Source organism: Lissotriton helveticus, chromosome 5_1 (assembly GCF_964261635.1).
Source record: "Lissotriton helveticus chromosome 5_1, aLisHel1.1, whole genome shotgun sequence".
NCBI classification, from domain to species: domain Eukaryota; kingdom Metazoa; phylum Chordata; class Amphibia; order Caudata; family Salamandridae; genus Lissotriton; species Lissotriton helveticus.
Genome location: NC_136065.1, coordinates 1,891,385,274 through 1,891,404,486, shown reverse-complemented (window position 1 = coordinate 1,891,404,486; position 19,213 = coordinate 1,891,385,274). Strand labels below are relative to the sequence as shown.

General features: G+C 44.8%; 1 protein-coding gene across 7 annotated transcripts in view; it reads left to right on the top strand.

Annotated features, from left to right (window-relative positions):
- Positions 1-524: 524 nt before the first annotated feature.
- ATP6V0A1 (ATPase H+ transporting V0 subunit a1) overlaps positions 525-19,213 on the top strand; it is a 290,761-nt gene continuing 272,072 nt past the window's right edge. For 5 of the 7 annotated variants that reach the window (XM_078645387.1, XM_078645386.1, XM_078645383.1 and 2 more), the window contains exon 1: positions 543-656. The gene's annotated coding sequence lies outside the window, so the exon portion shown is untranslated. Of the gene's footprint in view, positions 657-19,213 lie in introns of all 7 variants that reach the window. The other 2 variants (XM_078645385.1, XM_078645381.1) reach the window with 2 other exon arrangements.

Sequence of the window (19,213 nt, the reverse complement as noted above, 5' to 3'; positions counted from 1 at the left end):
CTTTCACACAACCGTAGGAAGCCATGAAAAAGCCTGACATTACCACATTATGTGAGCTTTCACGGCGCATGCTTATCCCTGCAGGCGCACGTTAGGAAGGTTGGATCACGTGAGCACTCTGCGGTACTCCGCTGGAAATAATCCCACAGCCACCTTCCTCCATTCTTAATGCTTGGCAGAGCTGGTGACGTCAGAATAACATTTGGAGGAGATCCGCATGAAGTACTGTATATTAAAGCCACTGCTAACCTCCCATTAGGTTATAGGTAAATAGGTGACAGGTCAGTAATGGAGAAACATTACGAGGTATTGCAATAAGTAAATGTGAAAAAATACGAGAAAGCATTCACATTATTCGAAAAATTTTAAACTAAAATGTTATTTAACTAAATTTACAAATAATACAAAAGTAAAATCAGTTGTTCTTCAGATTCTTTTTCGAATAGTTTTATAATTACTAGTCAGACATGGCCGTCTGATTCTCACGTTGTTTAGTACTGAAGTCCATTGTCTCTTTCACTGCCATAGCAATCTGTCTGGAGGCGGGGGAAGCAGGAGCTGCTGTCAGAGGACGTCACCGGCTGTGAGCTGCACCGGGAAGAGCGGCTGACAGGAGGAGCGGGCTGAGCTCGGATAACCGGGAACCGAGGGGACAGGTAGGACGCCTTTCCGTTTCAGCAGTATGTGAACTGAAGACCTACACTGGAAGGGTCCCGTCATTAATTCAGGGGGTTTATTGATGCTCGTCTAGATAAGTAACCTACGGTGGTCATGAAGACATGACACTCGAGTTCTAGGTTGCGGTGGATGCCCGTGTTCCAAATGATACCGCCGTGTTCTAGGCCAGCACATGCCTATGGCTGGCCTTTTGTTTTGTACACTGTACATATCAACCTACATCTTAATATCTTTGTTCTAGGATATTATTGGGCTATACCTTATATTGAATTCTAATGTTCTGAGTTAATACAGTAGCCTGTAATTTAGCAGGTGTCGGAGTTTTAGATTAATAATGGTTTATTACTTTCTGTGAAGTTTATGTTCTAGGTTATTACACTTTACACTGGGTGTTTGTTTTATTGTTGTAATTATATTTTTTAATGATAGCGGAGCGCTTGAGGGCTATTTGTATCGTTAGGGGTGGCACTGGGGCGCAGAAAGGAAGTTTAAGTTCAGTTGTACATATGCAAAAAGTAGCCAGAGTTGTTCATGATCATCCTTAATGCACAGATATGTCGGAGAGGGATTCTTGACAGATAGACAGTAGGTGTCTCCAACGAGTAGCTCGTGAGCTACTGGTAGCTGTCCAGCTACCTATCAGCAGCTCTCCTGTGTGCATCCCAATCTTCTAAATTGGAACATTTTGCTTGCTTAAATTAACATATGTATGACAAAACTGTATTCCGAGACGTATTTGGTTTTGGGTGATAAATGATGTGTGGAGACTTATTTCTTAAATGATTACTTTTGTGTCAAGGGCATTGTGGCTGGCATGTATTACCTACGTGTAGGCATTCTAAATTGACAAAGCCTTTTATACATTACTGCTGGTAATCCTGCCAATGTACGGAGGTGATCACTGCTGGTAAACTTGGACATGATGGGCACTAATGTAACCTTGTCTGATGTGGTCCATGTTAGAACACTAATAATATTAGTAGCTCGCAATGATATTTATTTATCATAAATAGTTCTTAATACACAAAAGGTCGGAAACCCCATATCAGTATACCCTTGAAATTAAGCCAGACAGGCTACCAGAGCCACAACTGCACCAACTGGACAGCTGGCTTCAGAACTGTTGTGAGGAGTCTGAATGGCAACTGAGTGAGACAGACAGTGAGTGCATGATGAGAAATATACAATGAATTCAAGACTGTTCATGAGAAGCCAGTCAGGAATGGCATGATGGTCTAGTTCATCTCCTAAGCAGAATGTAATCAGTTGACGTCAAACCAGTCTTCATTCTAGATTATTTGTAGCCTGTAGGCATGTTTTAGTTTAGTATGCTGCAGTAGTCTTGCTGGGATATGAGAGGGCTACCACAGGCATAAAGGCAATTATTTGTATAATTTACAAGAATGAGGGAACAAAAGAAGGTGATGGAGATGTTGGAGATTTGCGTTTACAGGGGATTTTATGAAAATATCACTGTTGAACACCACACACGTCACATACTGTTTCACTTGATTAAGGGGAATCCCATTAAACCAAGTCATTAAAGCGGAAGAGTTTGTTGGGTAATTGGGCCTGCAGGGACGTTGAGCAATATTCCAGTCATCTGGCTGTCTGGGCAGGCCCTGTTCCACTGCATCCAGTCTTGGACATCTTTCAGGCAGCTACCCACTGGTTAACATTTCCACATTCATCTTCCAGATATAGCTGCTCACTCTGGGCAGGAGCAATGCTGGCTCTAGCAGCATGTGGGGAGCTGGCTGAGCCCTTTGGGCTCCTCCCTTAGCTCCCAATGAGTGTATGGTAGGTGCCCTGGGTGAGCAACCTCGTTTAATTAATGTGGGCCCCCTTCCCTTTAGAAAAAAACGACCCTGAGGTATGGGGGCCCAGGGCCTAAAGAGGCTTGGGGATGGTGGCCACACGGCCTCAAACCTTCTTTTCTTGTATTTGGCCCCATATGGGGTCCCCAGGTCCTGACGACCAACATTATGCTGCAGATGGCAAAGACTGTACGCAGCGCAAGGTTGTCTGCCTGCTGGGGATTTGGACAAAGGTTCTGGCCACAGGCCAGGCAGCCAACCCTGGTGCGGCGCACAGCCAACGGTTGTGTTTGACGAGAAGGTTGGCTTTAGATCTGGTTAGAAAATATTACTTTACGTAAAAAAAACAGAAATTCACTGAAAAAAACCAAAGGTTAAAGTAACGTTATAATTAGTTGAATATGTCAGTGACTAGATTAACGTAATGAACAAAAAATAAAAAACCGAAATTCGCTAGTTATAGTTAGCAGAGCTAACTATATAACTTGTGCCCGTGCCGTTCACTGCCTAGGACCTCACATATTGCATCACTTATGACATGGTCTATGACATCATTTATAACATTACTGATGACATCTCAAATTACATAATTGATGATATCACTAATGACATCATCCAATTTGATTTGATTCAGATTTTTATAAAGCGCTCGAATGCCAGAGGGTGTCTTGGCGTTGCTGCCAGCAAAACCTAATTGCGACTAATGAGAGACGTAATGAATCCTTTAGTTTATAAAAAACATGTTTTTAGTGATTTTCTGAAATACCATAAATTCGGCCATTCTTCTGCTGGGAGGGTATTACATATTTTGACAGTTCCTAAAATGAAACTCCTACCACCCCAGTGTGCTTTCTTAAATGTGGGGGTCAGTAGGAGTTTACTGGAAGAAGACCGTAAGTTTCTTGAGGGTGAATACCAAATCAGACGGTTCTTCAAATATTGTGAACCGGCACCATGCAATATCTTATAGGATAAGCATCGGGATTTAAATGTATTCCTTTTTCCTACTGGAAGCCAGTGCAATTTTCTCAGGCTACAGGCAATCAACTGATATTTTGGAATATCCAGCAGCAAATGCGCTGATGCATTTTACAGCCGCTGTAACTTTTGGCAAGTACTGTATTTGGATATTTACATAAAGAGTGTTTCCATAGTCCAATCTAGATAAGACTAATGCTGTCACCAGTGTCTTTTGTAGGTCTAGAGGTGTGAAAGGGCAGATCTTTCTAATCATCTTTAACCTGTTCCATGCTCCTGACAAGGTCAGCTCGTCATGCAGTGCACTGGAGCTGTGCTTATGACGAGCTGACCTTGTCATGAACAATGGTAAATATCGATTTGCAGCACAGGAGAAAAATATCCTGTAGCATTGAAGGTGTTAAGATAAAAAGATTGTGGAAGCACGAGTGGTAATCTGATCTTTAAAGGTCAATATATCATCAAAGTTTAAAGCTAGGTTTTTCACCTTCTTTACCGATGATGGGAGGTCACCCAGGTTTTTCAGCCACCATCTAGGTGACCAGAAGGAGGTGTCTACACCCAAGAGGAAGACCTCTGTTTTTCCGCCATAACGTTTTAAAACAGTTATAACTCATCCATTGATTTATCTGAGTCAAGCTCTTGTTAAAAAGATCTGCTGTTTCTTCAGGATTTCTGGAAACTGAAACCACAAGCTGATTATTCTCAGCATAGGAGACAAATGAAATCTCTTATGATTTTAGTCAAAAGGGTAACATAGAGATTACAAAGTGTAGGGCTTAATGATGAGCTTTGTGGTACCCCACAAGGTAATCTGAATTGATCAGATGAATAGGCTCCCATCTCCACAAATTGAACCCTGTTGGATAAAAATCATTTAAGAAGCTTAAGTGCTATGCTTTTTATCCCTAGATCTGAAAGCCGGCTAACCAATATTTCATGGTTCACCGTATCAAAGGCCGCCGACAGGTCCCATATAATCAGGGCGGCCTTACCTCCTACATCCAAAGTGGATCTTAGCTCTTCAGAGGCCATGAACAGAGCGTTCTCAGTGCTGTGTCCCTCTCAGAATCCGTATTGAGATGGATCTTGTAATTCGTTAGTAGATGTGAAAGACATGAGTTCTATATTTAATGCCTTTTCTAATACCTTTGCCGGAAGGGTAGCCTAGAGATCGGTCTATAACTATTAGGTTCCGAAGGATATAGATCAGGTTTTTTCATGAGTGGAAGGACCAAGGTTATTTTCCAAACATCTGGAAATATGCCTAAATTGATCATCTCCTTAAATATGACCAACAGTTGCTCACTAATAATTTCTGAAGCGAGGTGAACTATTCTGGAGGACATGGGTCTGACGGTGCCCCGGACTTAGCTTCCCTTACCAGCTGTAAAATCTGCTCCAAGTTTGATGGAGAGAAAGATGCCAAATATTTGGATGTGGAGGATATTGTGACATCTATATGGTTCCCATTTTATATTTAGGTCACTGTCAATGAAAGATTTGTAGACTTCCTCAAATTTGCTCTTAAAAAACTTAGCAAGGGAGTTACAGAATTTCTCACTACCATCGGTGTTACACTGTCTCTCTTTCTTTCTACAGAGCTATTTCTGGGCTCTCAACCTGTCTGTAAACCAGGGCACTCAAAGGGTTTTCCGTCTAGTAGACAGGGTTTTTTCGGGAGCTACTGGATCAATGGCTGCTTTGATCCAAGATGAAAACATATGGGCTGCAGTATCGATGTCAGAGGTAGAGTTGTGCATATATCTGAATAAAGATATTTGTAGTTCAAGGGGATCAATATTTTTCCAGTCACTGCATTTAGTTACTATGCTGGGGTTATAAGAGCTTGGGGGGGAGGGCCTGATAAGTGTTGACTGTGAACATTATTGCCTTGTGGTCCGACCTGAGAATAGGGGGTATTTCGGTAACCTTTAAGGTTTAGTTAGATGTAGTATGAACCGCGACATAGGTGGCCTGCTCAACTCACTGCCTCGAGGCAAAACTAGCCATAATATCCACTAAATAGGCGGTGTCATGGTCCTCCAATTTTTCAAGATGAAAATGAAAATCCCCTAATACTGAGAAATCCGTAGAATCAATACTTGATTCAATAAAAGGCCTTAAGAGGTTAACAAATGCTTGTCTTGGGCCTGGTGGCCTCTATATCAAGAAGCCTCTGAAAGTATAATTTTTACTCAGTTTGATCTGAAAAGATAGAGTAATTCAATGTATGTGCTAGTTTGTTTTTATAGTTTTAATTGTGGCGGTTGCTACCATATTACTTTTCTACCTAATTTTGTACAGCTTTAGTCCAAGTACTTGGTGTAAGTGTTTACCAAACAGATGTGCTTCTAATGCATCATTGATGTGTAGAGTCTATAATTCTTGGTATTGAAGTGTAGCTGTGTGTGCAAATGACAGTTGACAAGTTCTGTCCATTATGTTCCACACACGTTTTTTGGCTCTGCGGAAAAAGTTTCTAACCGGGCAAAGATTCTACGTAGTACATACTAAGTATTGTAATCAACCTCGAGGTATTAGGCAGAATCAGCACAGCATGACAATTTCTACATAACTGAAGACTATGTGCACCAGGGATTAACCTAAGTACTTGTTTAGCTTTAGGAGATGGTGTATCTGTAAGGATTCCAGCACAATATGAAGGCTGTAGGTAGTATGACCTTTAACACCTTCAGCACTTGGTTATTTTAAGTGAATAGTGTCTCTTTGGTCAAGTTTTGCAGGAGTATATACTGTTCTCAGCAGATACTTATTAATAGTGTTGGGGGTATTTCTCATAGGTTTCACTGTCTATGAACAGTGTGGTAGAGAGTAAACTCTCTCAATGGAGTAACAATTGTTTAAAGAACCCACTTTCTACCCATATCTACTTAATTTCTCAGTTTAGGTTCTGTGACTGCGAGACGTTTTGATACAGATAAAGACTGTCAACAGTAGGTTATTAATTTTGGAAGAGACATTGAGAATCTTGAAGGACTTGGCTTTCCCTGAACACTTGTATACAGATTGAACATCGTGTGCAGTAAGGGTTTCCCATATGTCTGTAGCTCATTGTTAATGTAAACTAGGCTACCTGTGAAGTGTATGGTATATGGTCAATGTTGCACATAACCCAATGCTTACTACACCCAAGGGAATTGCATCTGTAATGGCATTAATGATGCCTCATAGTATTCTAAGCTATTTTGTAATTACTTTCAGGCCTCTAATGCCATACCAGTTTATATAGAGCAGTGTGTGCCAAAGAAGCTTGGAAAACGTCATTAGTGATGCCATTTGAGATTACATCAGTGATGTCATAAATGATGTCATAGAACATGTCATGAGGATGTAAGATGTGAGGTCATAAGCATTGCATGGAAGGGGCACAAGTTCTCGATGGCTCTGCTAACTATAACTTGTGAATTTCTGTGTTTGTTTTAGTTCATAATGTTAATGTTGCCACTGACATATCCACCTAACTATGACGTTACTTCAACCTTTGTTTTTTTTCAGTGAAGATATAGATATATCTTCACTGAAAAAACCCAAAGGTTGAAGTAACGTTATAGTTAGGATATATATATATGGTAGCTGTAGTTTCCATTGCTCAACTACAGCTGCTTTGAATTTTGTTTGAGTCAGCTGACTCCCCACCCAGGGGAGGACCGGAACATTTTAAAGGGAGACGTGGTGTATTCCTGTTTTTGTGAAGGGCGTCTGACGAAGGCACACTTACGCCGAAATGCATTATGCCCAGCAAATCTATATTAACCACTTCGACGCTAATGACAAAGCCAGCTCGTCATGGGCGTTACCTGCCCTGCGCTCATGACGAGCTGGCTTTGTCACAAACAAGCCATTTGCTCCTCTTTCAGCGCAGGGCAGGTAAACGCGGTAGCGCTGAAGGTGTTAAAGAATCTTCCGAAGCCCCATGGTGTCCTCTGACCTCTTCTTCTCTGGAGGGGTCGTGCTTGTTTATATTTCTCCGCGGCAGCTGGCAAGCCGCGTTCAGAGGACCCGCTCTACAAGAGGACTGTGTTCTTGCCGGATCCAGTGGCAACACTGCGCTTTCTTTCTCCGAGGTATCGGATGTCGCAGTCCCGCCTCATCAACCAGGGCAAGCATACGGCCACCGCCAGGAGCGGCTTGTGACTTCACTCGGCAGCAGAATCACTGTATTTGTGCTGCATGGCTCGCTTTCATCCTGCTACATGAGGGAGAACGTGTGGGGACCCTAGGAAGGCTCTCATCTATATTCACAGGTTTCATCAAAGATCCCTTTGTATGGTATCACAGCGCTCATCTAACGGTACTTACCGAACACTGCATTATGGTAGCTGTAGTTTCCATTGCTCAACTACAGCTGCTTTGAATTTTGTTTGAGTCAGCTGACTCCCCACCCAGGGGAGGACCGGAACATTTTAAAGGGAGGCGTGGTGTATTCCTGTTTTTGTGAAGGGCGTCTGACGAAGGCACACTTACGCCGAAATGCATTATGCCCAGCAAATCTGTATTAAAGAATCTTCCAAAGCCCCATGGTGTCCTCTGACCTCTTCTTCTCTGGAGGGGTCGTGCTTGTTTATATATATATATATATATATATATATATATATATATATATATATATATATATATATATGAATTATACATAGAAAGGACGTACATTTCAGTTATACTGTAAATATGTGATGGACCAGGCCCTTGTGGAAAAACAATGGACAACCGCATAGACTAACATTCAACCCAAATTCGGAAACAAAATATTATCAGCAGCTCACGCATTGCAGCAGTGAGTGTGTGTTTGGGTTCCAAATAAAAAAATACTTTGTTGGTTCTCTTGAAAGCAACTTGATTTTGAGACCTATTTCTGTTGCTGAGCATGGTGTTGTCTGAGATGATGAAGAGGGCAGTGCTGATAACAGACGATACAGTAGCCGTTGCACAGATGCAATCATGAATGAAAAACTAAAAGAATTAGGGCCTAACAGTGCTAGAATATTCAAGCCTTATCTCAGCAAGGTCATTCTCCATGACCTGGGTACAAACATGATGGTTTTTAGGTCGAGCGTAGCGAAGGACCTATTGCCGGCGTGTTCGGGGGAATGTGAGACAGCGTTCAGGCACGAGCCTCGCTGTCTCGGATTCCTCCTCGAGGGCGCGCACGGCGCCGTTCACATCCCCTGCCTCAGATTCACAGCCTCACTCACGCATGCACACACAGACACACACTGCATATATATATATATATATATATATATATATATATATATATATATATATATATATATTACCTACTGGCGGTCGCCAGTAGGTATATATAGTTAGCATTTTTTCTCTATGGGATTTTTGAAAATTCTATGTTTAATAACTTTGGCGTTTGTGGACGGAATTGGCTGAAATTTTCAGGAAAATTGAACATTTTGTTTCTGAGCAGCCCCTGAAATATTGGGGGGGTTTCGTCAAGGGGGGGCCGAGAAAAAAGGGGGGGTCCCAAAACGTGTTTTTAACATTGAGTTTTCCATAGGGCGGTTGGCCTCACTTTTAGCCCGAACGGCTGAATGGATTTCCACGAAACTTGGCAAAATTGTAGATATTGTTTGCCCGATGTGCCTTTGCTAGGTCTCAAGATTTGTAGTCCTGTGAATTTTGAGTAAATTAGGTTTAAAAAAAGATATATATCTAGAGCCGCGCCCCGGTACGCGTACCGGGGAGCGCTTCAGGTGCGCCACGCGACTTGCGCACGGCAAGTTGATTGGTTCTCGGGTGTCTGTAAACATTCGAAACAGTCCGCAGCGGCCGCCATCTTGTGTCTCGGTGGGATTGAGACACAAGAGGTGGCAAGAATCAAAGGGGGGAAATGAGCAAAAGGGGGCAGGGTACACCCCCCTGACCCCCTACTTTTGATGTGGGGGCCATAAAAGGCTCCCGCGGGTGAAAAAAAATAAAAAAAAATTTCGGTTTTCGCGGGGGGGGGGGGGGGGGAGCGCCCGGTACGCGCACCGGGGAGCTTACGGGGGAGCGTACCATGGAGATTAAAAATGACAGACTTTTGAAGAAAAAAAAAGCTTCTTTTTATAAATTGGAGGTAGTTCTGAAAAGAACTTTTTTTTTGATTTTGTTGTTTTATATATTTTTTTTGTTTTAGTTGTTTTATATATTTTTTAGACTTTTTAAAACAATTTTATATATTTTTTTGGATTTTTGTCAAGGGAAAAACAAAAACAGGGATTCCAAAACTGCTCAACAGGAGCAAAAAAATTTGAAAATTTAGGGACTGGCAGAGCAGCGGTGTTGCTGTTTCTTTAGGGCAATGAGTTCAACACTCTGCTCCCCATAGCAGAGCAGTTCGTCACACTCCGTGCACAAAAATTTGATGCCTGCAAACACCGGCTGAATGTTAGGGACCATTCTTCCACGGGGTGGTCCCGAAGGTGTTGCTCCACCAGTGGAGGTGCTGCCGCCATCTGTTGGTACATTCCGTGCCAGCTCTCTGACACTCTCCCTGGCAAAGTTGTTAGGGTGTCTTCTTTTTACATGCCTGATCAAATTAGCATTCCCAAAACTATATTTTTTCAGAGGATTGCCTCTGGATAAACTACTCCCACATATTTTGCAGGTTACTTTGGGAGCGTTGACTTTTTTCTGTCCTTCAGGGATGTCGTAAAATTTCCAGATGAAATGGGTTTTTTTCTTTTGCTGAGGAGGGTCCTCATCTAAAAATCCATCTGAATCACTGCTGGATGACTCTCTTGCAGCCATTGCTGGAGATTAGAAAAGTAGGAGATAGAGTAGACAGAACAGCTCTTGCTCTCTCCAAGTACAAAGCAATAGTGAGAGAAATGGGTGGGTTTCACACAATTTGGAAAAAAAAAAGTTCTGAACCAATGAAAAGTGTTATTTTAAAGTCACATGGTTTGACGCGCTTACGCTACGCGCCCCGGGGCGCGACCCGGGCGTGTATCGTAAGCACATCGGGGCGCTTACGTTGCGCGATCGTATGCGCTTCCGGGTGCGCTTACGCGGTGCGTCATAAGACGCATCTCGCGGCTACGCGATACGTGTCTTATGACGCAAGGCATGGCGGCTACGCGATACGTCACGATGTTGTTTTCGTTCGCGGCAATAGCGCTTCCGGGACGCGTATTACTACGCGCCCCAGGGCGCGCCGCAAGATTGCGCTTACCCGTGCGTTCACCTGTCCGCGCCCCGGGAGCTTACAAAAAAAAGTATTAAAAAAAAAATTATTAATAAACATATAAAATATATGTTTGGATTTAAAGAAGAATACATTTTACAGCTACAGATATTAGCTTTTAAAAAACCAATGAAATTCACTGAAAAAACCATAGGTTATAGACCATATATAGTTAGGAATTAGCATTTACAAAACCTTGAAAATTCACTGAAAAAACCATAGGTTATAGACCATATATAGTTAGGAATTAGCATTTAAAAAACCTTATTTTACTCACACAAAACCATTGAAATTCCATATATAGTTAGTTGTACTAACTATATATAGCGCACCCGCAATCCACTGCTGATGATGTCACATATTACATCATTCATGACATGGTCAGTGACATCACTGATGACATCACTGATGACATCTCAAATGACATCACTGATGACATCACTGATGATAACATCCAGTGACTGTATGTTTCTGTAAAGTTAAAATATGTCTTATATATTGAAGAATGAGTGGATGTATAAGTGTCTGGATGATGTATTTAGTAGGTGCATGACTGACTGTATAAGTGAGTGATTAAATGTGTCTCACTGAGTGCATGGGTTAGTGACTAAACTGTTTTAAATTGTGCACCATTGTGTCTGTTGTTTTGTAATCTGATGCAATTGTTGATCATTAGCTATATGACTAACTATATGGGTTATTGATTAGTTGGCCAAGTATTTGTATGGGAGACTGAGTGTGTGTGTGGGTGTCTGGGAGGTGTATGACTCTGTGCATAGATGTGTGAGCAGTTGATTCACTAGATGTATGGGTTCAAAAGTGCATGTGGAAACAGCTGTATGGGCGGTTTACTGTGTGCATGAGTGTATTGGTGAGTGAATGGATATCTCAGTGCTACATGTCAAAGTAAGTACATATGTAAAACACAGCACATGTGGTAGTTGACATATATAAATAACTGTGCATTAGAGCCAGTGAATGTCTGAGTGGCTGTATGGATTATTGTGAACTTGTATCAGGGATTGTATAACAGAGTAAATATGTGTTATTATATGTTTCAATAAGTAAGGTGTGTTTAACTATATAGTTGAGGAAATGGAGGTGTGATTGATTCTTTGCAAGACTGATTAGGTGTGTGAGTAACTCCATGGATGAGTGACAGTCTGTGAGTGTCTGTTTACACTGAGTGTATCTAAGGTTATATTAGAGTCTGAAGAGGTTCATTGTATCATCACATGAATGATGTCATGAGTAATGTCAAATGAGATGTCATCAGTGATGTCATTTGAGATGTCATCAGTGATGTCATCAGTGATGTCACTGACCATGTCATGAATGATGTAATATGTGACATCATCAGCAGTGGATTGCGGGTGCGCGATATATAGTTAGTACAACTAACTATATATGGAATTTCAATGGTTTTGTGTGAGTAAAATAAGGTTTTTTAAATGCTAATTCCTAACTATATATGGTCTATAACCTATGGTTTTTTCAGTGAATATATATATATATATATATATATATATATATATATATATATATATATATATATATATATATATATATATACACACACACACGCGTGCACACACATGCACGCAGCCACCCCCCACTCACCTGGCTCTTTTGTCGTGACTCCCTGTATCTCCGCCGCATCGCCTGGCCTTGGTTGCATAATTAAAACTGCACCCAACAGCCATGCGCCAAAACCGAGTGGAAGCAGACGCCGCATCCCCAGCGCACTCCTTGCCTGTAGCAGCCGCCTCTGCTGACCCGGAAACGCTTCATCCGCCTCCCCGCCTCCGGTACCCGGATGTATTACATTTTGCTCCTTGTCTCAGTGGCAGGCATGGCGGACGCAGTGGAAGCACATCCCGGGGACGCAGACAAGCTCAGCAAGAAGTAAGCGGCAGAGTAGCAGGCTTGATATTTTTGAACCGGTAATTTTGGGAGCATCATTCACACGATTTATTAAATAAGGTATACTTTTAATGTTTGTTGAATTTAAAGGTTTATACTCCGTCATGTCTTTAAAAGTATGCTGCTTTGTGTAAAGTTTTTTACTTTACTTTAATGAGCGCGGCAACCGCTTTAGGGACACCGCACTCACATTTTTCTTTACTTTAATGAGCGCTGCGCCCTCTTTAGGGACACCGCACTCACGTATTTATTTATTTGTCACTCCACTTTTTTTTTTCATCGGATCCCTGACTCTGAAACCCAAAACGACCAACTCGCTACAAGTTTGCAACATGCATTCGCAACATGCATCCCCTGTTTTAGCTGCAGGTGATATATTTAGTTTGGTGCGGGTGGGCTGTATTCTGCAGAGTGGGTTGGAGATAAGGAGTCCCCTGTAAAGACATCATATGGTTCTCGTTTGGGAGCTGGACAGAGGTCAAGAGCCCTGCACGGCCGGCGGCATGGTGAGAGCGGCCCAGCTCCCCCACCACACACTACCTGCAGGTCCAGAATCACGGAGAGATGGGGGCTGTGGCAGCCGGCACAGCTCTGCCACCACACAGTGCCTGCACGGGACAGTGGGAGGTAGCACAGCGACCTACACTCCCTACCTGCATGAGATGGCCGGATGGAATTTGCCAGCCCAGGTCTGTTACCACACACTGCCAGCACAGGCCGCGGCACAGAAAGCTGACCTGTCTCTCACCCCACATTCCATACCTGCACGGGAAGGGCTCCCCGCATTATGCTTTTACCTACTTTGTGCCTGTGTAAAGACACCACACGGTCTGCAGAGCCGCGCTCACTATTAATGACCAACGCATTTGCCTTTTGTGCAGTGTCCAGGCCACACAGCATCCACCCCACATCACCTGCTCCCTGCCCCCCCAAAAGTGCCAACGCCACCAAGCAGATCGGGGACTGCGCCCCTCGGTGCCCGGTCCACTACCAGCCCGTGTCAGATGAAGCTCGTGTTTACTCGCACCACACCGATATTACATACGTTTTACATACGTTGTTATCCTTGGCTTTCCTCGACTGCCAAATTCGTTTGGTGGTTTTCACGTTGGCATGCTGATGTAATATTTTTTGCAGAGCTCCGGTTAATGATATTGCAGCCCCTTCAGTCATATTTGACTAAGTGATGTTTTTTGTATTTTGGCTTCCTCTTTAGCAACATTTGGGTATGTCCCCCATGTCCTGCTTTGTACGGACTATACAATGCTGTGGTTTATAAAACGTTGATTTCCCGCTATGTAATATCTTGCTTTTTCCAGAGTCACTTGTCACTGCCCTATGTAATATTCTATTGTATATGGTTGTATAATACTACTATCTCATAAATTTTTACATTAACCAATGTATGACATTGAAACCTACAGGTCTAATATTTTGACATCCTCCTCCGTTTTTGTACATTTCCGTGGCCGATAAAATGAGTACCACTGAGTTGGGAACCATGGTCGAGAGAAGCAGGGACACTCAGAATGGACGAGGGGCGGGAGGCTCCACGGAAGGAGCACGTGTGCTACCCACTGCCCGGTGGTATGTGGAAGCGCCCCCCGGACGGGCTACAGCCTGAGAAGTGCACGGCTGGCGTATGCCACTGCCCTGCTGGAGGGTGTGGACAGAAAAGACCCCTGCCTGTATCTGTGTCTCTGTGAGCGCGCCCATCACTCTGTTACTCTCGCTTTAACGGTCTTTCTCTGTCTGTATTTCTTTTTATGTCTCCGTCGCTTACCTTTCCCAGTCTCTATCTGCCTGCCACCCCATGTATCCAGCCTCTGTCATTCTGCCTGTCACTTTATATCTGCAGCACTCGCCTCTCTTTCTATCTGTCTGTCTCTCGCTGTGCTGCTCTTTTACACCTCTTGCTTCTCCTGTCTGTCTGTCTGTCTATCTATCGGTCTGTCTGTCCCATCTCTTCTCCATATTTGCACATCCCTCTCTTTCCACCTGTCTATTGTTTCAGCGATCTGTCTCCCCATGCCTTTTTAGGTTTTGCCTACGCAATGCGTACAAAGTACGCATGCGCTAGCAAAATCTAATGATATCTCGATATCTCTCTATGTGGGGTCGGGTATCCGCCCCCTCCTCCCATTGGCTAGCTCCATAAATGGAGGCTAGCCATTGGGAGCCGGATCTGTCCGTCCAAGGCCGGACCAGATTCGGGGGCGTTCCCGAGAATTTTTCCCTTTCTGCTCACGTCATGTAGACGTGTTCACTCGGTGGGCGGGGCGTTTTTGCGGGCTCGTCGAGGTTTGTTTCGCCGGCCGAGGAAGTCCAGGTGAGTCTTCCCTTTCCTGTCCCCCCCTCCCGCTGTTGGTTCGTTTCCCGCCCCCCGTCAGTGTGTGGCCGTTCCCGCCCCCCTCCCGCTCTCCCGTCAGTGTGTGGCCGTTCCCGCCCCCCTCCCGCTCTCCCGTGGCCGTTCCCGCCCCCCTCCCGCTCTCCCCCCCCCTCCTTGTATCTCGTAAGCCTTTGTTGATTTTTGCCAGCTTCCCCCACTCATTTTCATGGCCCTCCTAGATGTTTTCAGGGCCCTCCCAGAGTGAGAATCCTGTAGCTGGGTCTTCTGACGTGGACATTATTCAGCGTTCTAACTGCGCCACGGATTTCTCCTCAGACAAGCTTCCCTCTCCAAGCAACGCCCTCTGCCAACCCCGGCCTCATGGGGACCGGGGATTTAACCGAACGGACTTAAATTAAGATTCCAGCGGAGAACTGGAAGGCTGCCAGGACGCACAGCCCCTCTTCCTCTAAACCCAGCACTACCCCCTGCCACCTCCAATCCCGCAGTTACTTCGGGCTGCTGCTCCGTGTCCCCACGTCGTAGAGGCCCCACGTCTCCGGCCCGGAATGCCTTAAGAGGACCAGTCCCTTCTCCCAGAAGAGCCGTAAGAGCCACAATTTCCGCTGTCCGGAAGACACCGATGTACCCCTCCGCTGGAAGCCAGAGGTTCCACGGGCGATTGTCCCCTACGAGGAAAACGCCGAGAGTCTTGGTGTCTCCAGCCCGGAAAGGTCTGAGAGGTCCAGTATCCCCTGCCAGGATACCTCGGAGGGGCCCGGTGTCACCCACCAGGAGAGCCTTGAAATGCCCTGTGTCCCCTTCGAGATGGGCCTTGAGACTTCGAGCATCCCCTACTCGAAGAAGAATCTGAACTCTATCCCCTTCCCGGAAAACAAAGAGGGGCCTTGTATCTCCCCAGAGAATCCAGGGGAAACCGGGCTATCCCCTAGTAAGTGCCACGGGAGGCCCGGTGTCCCCTCCCAGAAACATCCAGAAAACTCTCCAGCCCTCAACTCGGAGTACTTTGATAAGCCTCCTAATGCCCCCTGTTCGAAGACGCCCCACTGCGCCTCTCGGGACACAGTCGAGGTCCCTGACCCAGGAGGATGCGGAAGATCTAGGAGTCACGGAGTGCACGAAAAGCAGAGAGACCCATGCAGAGACCGCTGTGGCTTCCCCACCTATGCCATCTCCCAGAGGAGCCCAGAGAAGCTGTGTACCCCAGGACCAGAGACGTCCTACGCCCAAAATGCTGAAAGTTCCAGAGGGCTTGTCCAATGCCAAATGAGTCCAAGTGTTTTCTTTCCTGAAGGGCCTAGGCATGTATTGCTCCTGCTAGCTCACCCTGATGATGAATGCATGTTCTTTGCACCAACCGTCATAAGTTTGGTGAAGTTACGCTACTTGGTTTCCGTGCTGTGCTTTTCCTCAGGTATGGCAGTCAAACTTGCCTGGCGTCTTGATTGTATTTTTGTGTGTGTCATGTTTATAAAAACTAAGGCACTTTTCACCACAGCTGCTCAACAAGAATTTCTGATTTTTTTTTTTACATAAAGCAAAGCATGTGGCTGAACATTAAGAAAGTGATGCTAACATTTCCCCTGCGCCCTGAATTCCACTCGAATACCAAGATGCAACCCATCAAATCTTCTTTAGACTTGAGTACATCACTGGTCTTCATCAGTCATATTTCCTTCACGTGACAAGTGCAGCATATCCGTGTACCAACATGTTTGTAAACAAACCCCAAAGGTGTTGCTTCTAAATAAAGAGGTTGCTTGGTTCTAATACATTAGATCAATACTGTAAATATCTATACTTTGGAAACTTGATGGGATAAGTTAAAAAACAAGTAATCTAAGCAGGAATCATTACAAAAAATGCTTATTATGGGCCTAAACGTAGATTTTCAAGAGTGTTGACACTTCGGTATGACAAGCAAACACGTGTTTAGTCGATAGGCGACTTTCTCAAGGCTTGTAGCGATAATTGTAAATCAACAAAAAGACAACCCTGTCTTTCTCTGATATGAAGATAACCAAGAGCACGTGGTCATTCTGATAGAATTCAATAGTCGGAATGAAATAATATAGTCATCTGTATAGGAATCAGTAATCCGAAAGATTGTTATGATAGACAAATCAAAGCCATATAGTAAAGCTTCTTTAAGTAACGTTCTTCAGGCCATAGCCAGAAGTAAAACCAACTTCCAGCTCACGTCCCGAGAATTACTACGCGCCCTTGGTTATCTTCATATTAGAGAAGAACAGGGTTGTCTTTTCGTTGATTTACAATTATCACAACAAGCCTTGAGAAAGTTGTCTTTCAATGGGAGGATCGACTACAATTCTTACATCTGCACTACCTCTGCAGTTGTTCAACTCACTACCTAATATTTCATTTAAAACATATTAGCTACAGAACCTTTTAATTGGGTAGCAATTTGTGGTTGTTAGTGCTCTACAAAAACTCCAAATAAATAGTTAACCTTAGACTTTGGAGTTTATCAGATCATGTTTGCGAACATCTTAGTGGAGTAAGTGCTAGACCCTCAACTCCTCAACCTAACAATTTACTAGGAGCAGAGAGCCATAGGTTTGAAAACGTAACCGGTTTCTTTTAGACAATACTTGCTTTATCTTTGGGACTAGGCATCACTGTGCGAGGAGGTTCCCAATGATAAAGCATGCTACCTTTGGTCGGTGAGGGAACTCGTCCTTTAAAGGGAATACCCCACCACAGAGAGGCACACCAACTCTTTTTCTTCTTTCCAGATCAGGCACGGCGATAAGCATTCCTTGTCCGGGATTGTGCGGCACTACGTGAGCCAGCTGAGAGGGCCTGGGGCGGGGGTGCAGGAGGGAGGGGGAGTGAAGTGTGACAAGCTGCGGCTCCAGCTGAGATGCATACACTTCAGGGAGGGGGGGGCAGCAGGCGGGGAGGGGCCCCACAGACGCCCACCACCAGCACCACTGCAATCCGCGATCCCTCACACTGGGGAGCAGCCCTGCTCTGGGTAATGTGAGCCACAGGGAAACCAATCATGAGGCGAGGGACCGCGTGTGATCTTCGGCAGCCCGTCACTCACTCTTCCCTTTCACCACACTCTCCTTCTCTCACTGACTCTCTTCTGCTCATACTCTCATCCCGTCACCCACTCTTCCCTTTCACCACACTCTCCTTCTCTCACCGACTCTCTCTCTTCTGCTCATACTCTCATCCCGTCACTCACTCTTCCCTTTCACCACACTCTCCTTCTCTCACCGACTCTCTCTCTTCTGCTCATACTCTCATCCCGTCACTCACTCTTCCCTTTCACCACACTCTCCTTCTCTCACTGACTCTCTCTTCTGCTCATACTCTCATCCCGTCACTCACTCTTCCCTTTCACCACACTCTCCTTCTCTCACTGACTCTCTCTCCTCTGCTCATACTCTCATCCCGTCACTCACTCTTCCCTTTCACCACACTCTCCTTCTCTCACCGCCTCTCTCTTCTGCTCATACTCTCATCCCGTCACTCACTCTTCCCTTTCACCACACTCTCCTTCTCTCACCGCCTCTCTCTCTTCTGCTCATACTCTCATCCCGTCACTCACTCTTCCCTTTCACCACACTCTCCTTCTCTCACCGCCTCTCTCTCTTCTGCTCATACTCTCATCCCGTCACTCACTCTTCCCTTTCACCACACTCTCCTTCTCTCACTGCCTCTCTCTCTTCTGCTCATACTCTCATCCCGTCACTCACTCTTCCCTTTCACCACACTCTCCTTCTCTCACTGCCTCTCTCTCTTCTGCTCATACTCTCATCCCGTCACTCACTCTTCCCTTTCACCACACTCTCCTTCTCTCACTGACTCTCTCTTCTGCTCATACTCTCATCCCGTCACTCACTCTTCCCTTTCACCACACTCTCCTTCTCTCACTGACTCTCTCTCCTCTGCTCATACTCTCATCCCGTCACTCACTCTTCCCTTTCACCACACTCTCCTTCTCTCACCGCCTCTCTCTCTTCTGCTCATACTCTCATCCCGTCACTCACTCTTCCCTTTCACCACACTCTCCTTCTCTCACCGCCTCTCTCTCTTCTGCTCATACTCTCATCCCGTCACTCACTCTTCCCTTTCACCACACTCTCCTTCTCTCACTGCCTCTCTCTCTTCTGCTCATACTCTCATCCCATCACTCACTCTTCCCTTTCACCACACTCTCCTTCTCTCACTGCCTCTCTTTCTTCTGCTCATTCTCTCATCCCGTCACTCACTCTCCCTTCAACACACTGCTAA